The sequence below is a fragment of the Saccopteryx leptura genome, chromosome 5 (assembly GCF_036850995.1).
Source record: "Saccopteryx leptura isolate mSacLep1 chromosome 5, mSacLep1_pri_phased_curated, whole genome shotgun sequence".
NCBI lineage: Eukaryota > Metazoa > Chordata > Mammalia > Chiroptera > Emballonuridae > Saccopteryx > Saccopteryx leptura.
The window spans coordinates 217,438,406-217,446,864 of NC_089507.1; positions in this window are offsets into that span (position 1 = coordinate 217,438,406).

Consider the following 8,459-nt stretch of genomic DNA (forward strand, 5'->3'; position numbering starts at 1 on the left):
CTAGTGGGCCATAGTCTTTAATCCTAGCTTGAACCCGGCGGGCAAGTAAAAACACACACTGGGCCCCAAAACCCACTCACATTCAGAGCTCACAAAGCCACTGACTTATCCGAGTTTCCTAGAATCAAAGGTTTCTAGCTCACCAACCTTATTCTCCTCTGTTCCCCATCTCCTTCCTTATCCCAGATACAAACTCTACACAAACTGGCTTCTCACTCAGTACTCTGCCATCTTGGCTGCTCCTCTTGGCCACATGGCCTCTTTCTGCTCTCTGCTCTGCTCCCTCTGCTCTCTCATGCTAATCATCCCAGGAACCAAGAGCACAAACTCTCGTTCTGCCCGCATTTTATATTGTAGCTTCACAACCTTTAATCCGATATACAAAACAGGGAAGTCTCTAATACAAAGTCACTCTCTGAGGCATGATTGGATTGTACCGCCCCACATCAAAAAAGGGTGGGAAAGGCTTAATCCTAAAACCAAGCCCCAGGCTACAAGGATTCTGCCTGCCCAGAGAGACACACATTAATATCACCTGGGCAACGGCCTCCACGTGGGCAGCGCCACTTTAACAAAGTGAGCATAATACATTTTATCTGCCCAACAGCCTCCTTCTGTAGCTGCAGTGTGGACTCAAGGGCTCTAGCTTTTGGCCTATAGAAGAGTGGTGGCTTAGTTGCCTCAGGAAGCTTTGTAAGGACAGGAAGCCTTGGGGATGTTCTTATAATTCCCTTTCTGCTTTAGACTCAAATCTGGCCTGACTAAGAAGATGTGGCACCCTCTTTGTATCTAACATGCTTTTAGCCGTTGTGGCGGATTCATTGTTAAATTTAGCCATTGATCAATCTATAGAAACTGATTGGTGTGACCTGGATCCTCAGTTACAATGTTCCAAACTGCCCTTGCTAGCCAGAGATTAGAAGTCCCGGGCGATGGCCATCCAACCCTGAAGGTGGGACATTCTGATTCACAAGAGAGTGCGAGCCTTCTCTTGGACCATGTGATTCCGTACCCATGGTGTGTCCATAAGCTTCTTGAAAGTGCTTTAGGAGACAACCTAAGAAAGTCCTCTGTGTACTGGGCCCTCCTCCCATATTTAATAGCTAGGGCCATCTCTTTACAAAATTGAAACTGTCTAGGAGAATCTAGAAATTAGCACACCAACAAAAGCAAAAAATAAGAGATAACACTGGGGAACAATTTTTTTTTCATTTTCTGTTGCATGAGGTTTTAGAACTTTTTCTATATATTTCTGCATCGCTGATTCCAAATCTGAAATCCGTTTTTTTTGGTGAATGCTCTAGTTTTTATGCAATTTTAATTTCTTTTTGTTACAGTTAATGACATGCATTTGTTTTTAAATTGGAGTTAAAGGGCAATGACTCTTGGATTGAACATAACCACAAGGCAATTAGTGTTTTACAAACATCACTTTTACATAATTGTAGTTGTTTTTAAATGTAAAAAATTATTATCTGATAAAAACACCCTTTTATTTTGTTTTAAGATTGAATCATGGCTTCTTCAAGTAGGCGTAAATGTAAGAATAGTCCTGACACCTTCTGTTATATATGTGGCTGTTACACACTTCAACATCAAAGGCGCAATATGTCATCAGTTGTGACACGTGCATATATTGCCTATTTTCAAGGTCCCCTTGGCGATCAAGACAAGAATTGGGCTCCTCATATTGTGTGTCATAATTGTGAGGAAATGCTTTGTCACTGGACGAAAGGAAAACACAAAGGAATGCCTTTTGGTATTCCCATGGTTTGTCATGAACCTAAGGACCATGACAGTGACTGTTATTTCTGTCTGATCCATACAAAGGGCATCGGCAAGAGAAAACGGCATATGATCGCATATCCTAACATTCCTTCAGCAATACAACCTATCCCACACTATGAGACACTCCAAGTTCCAATTTTCAATGGTTTTATTTCTTCTAAGGATGAAGAAGGTGAACATGATGATCAAGTATATTTTGATAAGATGCATGAGGAAATGGTTGTAGAATCTAAAGGGTCTTCTTCTGATGCCAAGCAGTCATTAACCCCTCAGCAGTGTAGCCAACCCGAATTGAATGACTTAGTAAGAGATTTGTGCCTATCAAAGAAAGCAGCTGAGTTATTAGCCTCCAGGCTTCAAGAAAAGAATGTACTTCACCAGTCAGCTAAAGTATCCCATTTCAGGAAATGTAAACAAATTTTTGTGGACTTTTTTTCCAAAGACAAACACTTTGTTTACTGTCATGATATCAGTAGTCTTCTCGGCCAGCTAGGTGTTACCTCTTACAGAATGGAGGCTATTTCTTGACAGCTCTAAATGGAGTCTGAAATGTGCTCTCCTACACAATGGTAATGTTTATGCAGTGGTTCCAATTGGTTATTCAACTCATCTGTGAGAAGATTATAATGACATAAAAATTGTCCTCAACTTACTGAAGTATGAGGAGCATAACTGGATCATTTGTGTGGATCTTAAAATGGTAAATTTCCTGCTAGGACAACAGAGAGGTTTCACGGAGTATCCTTGCTTTCTGTGTTTGTGGGACAGCTGAGCTCAGGAGAAACACTGGACACAGAAGGAGTGGCCAAAATGTAAAGCTCTGGAAGTAGGGATGCAAAATATTGTGAATGAACCTGTAGTTAATTGAGACAGGATCATTTTTCTCCCACTTCACATCAAACTTGGCTTAATGAAGCAGTTTCTTCAGGCTTTAAATAGAAAAGTGAATGCTTTCAACATATTATTTCTGCTTTTCCTGCCTTGTCTTTTGAGAAGATAAAAGCAGGTGTATTTGATGGACCTCAAATTTGAACCCTCATATGTGATGAAAAATTTGCCAGGAAGATGAATAATGAGGAGAAAGCAGCATGGCAGTCTTTTGTGGCAGTTACAAAGAACTTTCTTGGCAACAAAAAAGCAGAAAACTATGAACTTCTGGTTCAAAGGATGCTGTTGGCTTTTCATAATATTGGATGTAACATGAGCATTAAGATTCACTTCCTGAACAGTCACCTTGATAAGTTTCCTGAAAATCTTGGAGCTGTTAGTGATGAGCAGACTACTGCTGGAGCATCAAACGAGATTGTCCTCAACAAGTACACAAACACAAGAGCTACATACACAAATTTTTACCTGAATAGAATTTAAATAAGTTTTGCACAATTTTTATGAATAAAATAATGGTTTTAATATGTTCTATTTTGAAATTGTAGACAAATTCTGATGCAATCATATTTTTAGTATATTAGTGTATTTACTGCATTATATAAATTATTATATTTTCACAAAGCTGATGCCTAAGACGACATTCTACTTCATTATGTTAAACTAAATGTTGAAAATTTTACAGTAAGATGAAAACATAAAATTTTGAATTGCAAAAAAATTGTAGCTTACAGAGAAAAGCTAATGTCAGATTTGAGATCAGCACACTAGAATTAGGTAAGAATAAGTTTTTTTTGTTTGTTTGTTTTTTAAATACAGGGACAGAGATAGAGTCAGAGAGAGGAATAGATAGGTACAGACAGACAGGAAAGAGAGATGAGAAGCATCAATCATCAGTTTTTTGTTTTGACACCTTAGTTGTTCGTTGATTGCTTTCTTATATGTGCCCTGACCACGAGCCTTCAGCAGACCGAGTAACCCCTTGCTCGAGCCAGCGACCTTGGGTCCAAGCTGGTGAGCTTTTTGCTCAAACCAGATGAGCCCACGCTCAAGCTGGCGACCTCGGGGTCTCGAACCTGGGTCCTCTGCATCCCAGTCCGATGCTCTCTCTACTGTGCCACCACCTGGTCAGGCAAGAACAAGTGTTTGTGTGGATGCAAGAAAAATTTTGTTCCCCAGTGTTATTCATTCATTCTTTCCCCTTATCACTTGATCTTTCCCCTATGTAATTGTGTTGCCTCTTTTGTTGTTGTTAAGAAGTTTTATCCTCTGCTCAATAAAAGCTGTGAGGAAGAGGGCTCCAAAAGTCTTCATTGCCTGTCCTGGCAGGCCTCTCCCTCTTCCTCTTGCAATCAGTTTGTGTCTTGACTATGTTTCCGATGGGCTGATGGTTCCGATTGAGCTGCATTACTATAGTACATTAGGATACACTTTAGGTGGCCTGGGAGGAACTCTTGGAGAAGTTTTAGCAATCAGTTACACCTCATAGTGCACCAGGGGACATTCAGGGATAAGACAGTTGTAAGCAGAACTTTAGGTCGAGCTTTATCCTGTTATTTCTCCTCTACATTCCAAGAGGACATTCTTGTTCCCAGGAATCACTACCTGAGTTATCAGTCACCTTTGAGAGGCTTTCAGAAGTCTTGAAAGTCTTCTGAAAGACTTCCTCCTCCTCTGTGTGAGAGTGAGGATGGCACTAGCTACTCAATAGACATGTCTTTATTTTTTCACTTTTTGTAATTGGAACAAAAAAAAATGAAACGTTTGATTTAAGTAACCTAAGAATGACCACTTTTGTCTTTGTTGGGTAAACAACTGTTTTGAGCTTTGCTCCATTGTATTGGGGCAGCGCCCTGTGTGTATAATCTATGGAAGGATGTGGGTGCTTGTCTTCAGGGAAGTTAAGTGCAAACTGAATATCCTTTCTGCTTGGGAGAGGCGATTGTTTCCTATTGTTTGCTGGAGAATGCTTTTTCCCCCCAGCCTGTTTTTGCTGAACAGTGCATAGTGAGAGGGAGTGTTGAAGTGCTCTTGGGAATGCTTCTGAGTTTTGTAGGGGGGCCCAGGATTTCCATAAATGCTGAGAATGAGTTGGGGTTTCAGAAGGTTGAGTGAGAGGAAAGCGGTTTTCCTACCTGTTTACTCTTCTGTGTTACAAGACTGATAAACAGAATGGCCCATCATTATCTGTCTCCACTGTTCCTTTACCTTCTGCCGGAATCCAATGTGAACCTGCATCTGCATGGCCGTGTCCGGGGCCACCAGCTTTACTATTTTCATACACAATTCTTCCTCATGTTTTCTTGTCCTTCTGTTCCAGTAAACTCTTTCATAAGCTCAGTCTGTGCCCCTTAGTCACACATGCATCTGGAAAAGAGTTCACATTTACAGCCCAGGTTTCTTGCATGAATCAAATTCTTGAGAAACAAATAAGTCCCAAATAAATCTAGTGGATATGTTGGGGACCTGACCTTTTGCATAGAAAGGATGATTGAAGTTCCAGAGGGGAGGAACTTCCCAGGTCGCCAAGGTCTGAATTGATGCTTCTTCTTTGTTGTGAGTCGGGGGCACAAAGGAAAATTAGCAGATGAAATGTCAGTGAACTAGGAAAGGACCACCGCTCGCTCAGGCAAATGGCACTGAGTTTGTGCTGTGTCCTATTTTTATTCACAAGATTTCAAAAAGCTTATTCACTTAGAAATTGGCATAGCATCAAGCATAACCTTTACTTAAAAATACAAGGAATACATCTGCACGATAGCTTAATAACAACACAATGTCTAAAGGCATTAACTGTTATTGCTTCTATGGTTCTCGCAACTTTCCTTTCTTTTTATCTCAAGGAACAGCCTTGAAGGGAACAGTAAAATATTATGAGAATGTTTTACTGAGAAGAGAGTCCAGCAACTGCCTTCGGTCACATATACGTGTTCCAGAGACTCACCTTGAGTCACAAAACAATTCTCTTGGCAAAGCATTCTTTTCTTGTTGGCTGTGTTCCCATTCAAGGTCATGCGATGGATTATTCCACTTCACTTCTCCTAAATCATTACTCCCATTAGTGCTATGAAGACTTTATCTCTGGGGTTTTCTTCCTTTCAGTCTCTACTTAGGTGTCTGCTGAATATTTTTCATCCCCATTAAGACATCACTGTTCTTCACAGTCTGTTCAAATCTTGGATTTTCACGGACCCTTTATTGGTACACTCTCTTTAGAATTTTATATTCTAAGTGCAGATCCTTTAGCTGTGACCACTCTTCCCATTATGAATCAGTGCTTTAGTACTGTTTGCTATTCAAGGGTTTAAACACCCATAAATACAGCTTCAATGACAAGTCACCTCAACTCTTCAAGGGTCCTGCTTAGACACAACATCCTACTAATTTCTCCAAGATAGCCGATTCATACACAAGTTTTGGTTTTTTAGTCCAAAGTCCTGGGGATTTGGTCATAGCCTTTTCTATTCCCTCTCCTTTTGAGCCCAAATAGCTCAATATGACAGTTCGACATATTGGAAAGCAGTCGATGAACAAGTGAGGTGCAGGAATGAATTGATGCTTCTCATCTCTCCCTTTCTGTCTGTCTCTGTCTATATATCCCTCTCTCTGTTTTTGTCACAATAATACATTTTATGGAGACTAGGAAAAAATGTTAAGTGTCCTTACAGAGAAACGCACACATGCATATACATACAATATCCTGTATTCAACTTTAAGGAGTGTTTATTTATGCATGATTTCCAGGGGGAGAACCTTAGGCTCTCAGTGAAATCTACAAGTAAACTGGAAATAAATTCAGGTGATAGCAGATTGGCAAATGAAGCAGAGAGAGGGGTTGGTAGACCTGGGAAACATGGGTGTGTATAAAGGTGGAAACTTCCCAAGAAATACTGCCTGCACATTTTGGTGTCTTCAACATAAAAGTACCCAGAAAGGAGTAACAGAAAGGGAGTGCGGGAATAAAGATTTCAGGAGAGCACAGCTACTCAAAACGCCCACGGCTGTCTCCCAGGAAGACCCGTGGGCATGTTAGCAGGGCGCAGGGCTGCCCGGGAGACTCTGGTTCCAGGCAAAAGAGTTGTAATAGTCGAACAGAGTCCAGTGAGTGATTTTTTTCATGATCTTCATTGGAATGCTGGAAGAGAAGTTGGACATGTGGTATCGGGAAGAACTGGAATGGTTTGACTGTTTCCGTAGGAAGAACAATTAAAGCCACCATCTGCTACAAATATGCCACCTCATCTCTGCCCTGACTCTGAACACACAGCCATCCCCCAACAGAAGGTGGCAATTGGCTGAAGTCCTTGAGTCTTTTCCATGAAGTTATCTTTCATGTATTCATCCATCCATCCATCATCCATTGATCCTTCCATCGAATTATTAATTCTTCAGTGAATAATGTTTTCAGGGTTTATTTTGGACATGTAAGGTAGCAGTGCCACAGTAGATGGTGCATTCCTCAGAAAGATCACAGTCTCTTAAGTGACAGCTCTTAACAGACTAGGACACGATAGAATGGTAAGAGCTTTGGGAAATGTTCTCTGGTGATTAAATGTTTTTAATGTTCAGGGTTTCATGAAGAGCAGCTGCAAATGAATGAGGCAGCAACAATACTGCAAGTGGAGACCCCAATCTCTCCAGGATTGAGGTGCCTTGGAGAACTAAGCTAACCAATTTATTAAGCAGAAATATGTCATCTTGCATAAGAAATTAACAAGCAAAATACAGTATATAATTTTATTTAGTTTTGCAAAACTCATTAGATTTCTCTTGTCCTTTCTAAGACATAACAGCACACCATCGTCTGATTCCAGACCCGCAGAAAGCTCCAGTTGGGCCAAGCACCCAGGTCCTTGGGCCTTCCCTGGACGAGACTGCTTTCAGTCAGGAATGCTTCTTCTCGACCTTCACTTCCTCAGGATGGGAACAGAAGGTCATTGGGTGCTTTGGCTTTCCTGCAACAATCAAGTAAATTCGTATCAGACACTGGGTCCAGAGGAGACTTCCTGGAGGAAATCTGAGCCTACAGCTCAGTGAGGGTGAGTCTCCTAAATAAACATGGGGACGGGTGGAGAGAGAGGCAGGCAGGAGTTTATTCTGAGGAGGAAATGCGAGGTCTAGGAGGGTGGAACTGTCTACTGGAGTAGGGGGAAGCCAGAGATGAGGATGGAATGGTGGGCAAGGGCCAGGTCCAGTCACCTCTGTGCTTAGACCCTCCTGAGAGCTTCCCTGTCCATCTCAGGAAACACTTCATGCAGTTCCATCAGTGGCAGGAGGGGTAGGAGAGAGGAGCCTCATTATAATTTGGGGGAACCTGGCTATCCCTTGTTCCATTTCAGTTTTCACATCGTGTGCTGTACTGTGTTGTTAAGTCGTCCTGCATTTCTCTGCCACCAGCTGACTTGGAGAGAGGAAATCCAGTGCACAGCATCCACAGTGGGATGAAGGGTGGTTTTCCTGCTAGTAACGTGGGGCTGCCCAGTAGCACGGAGCCACACTTAGATGTCACTCACCTAAGTTTAACCCGCCTTAAACACAGTGAGTTTAGCTAGGTTTCGTGGAGGTAAAAATACGCCAAAGCGCAGAAGAGCCAAGCAGCCTGTGCGCTAGAGCAGCTGGACTCAGAAACCGAACTGTCTTCTCGTATAGACCACCGCGAGGGCCCTCGGGCAGGAAAACTTCAGGAGATGCTGCCGCCGAGGCTCCTGGGAACTGTAGTGTTTCCAATTGAAACCATGGGAACAGACTGCTTTCCAGAATTATGTATTTTATATTGTGCATGTTAA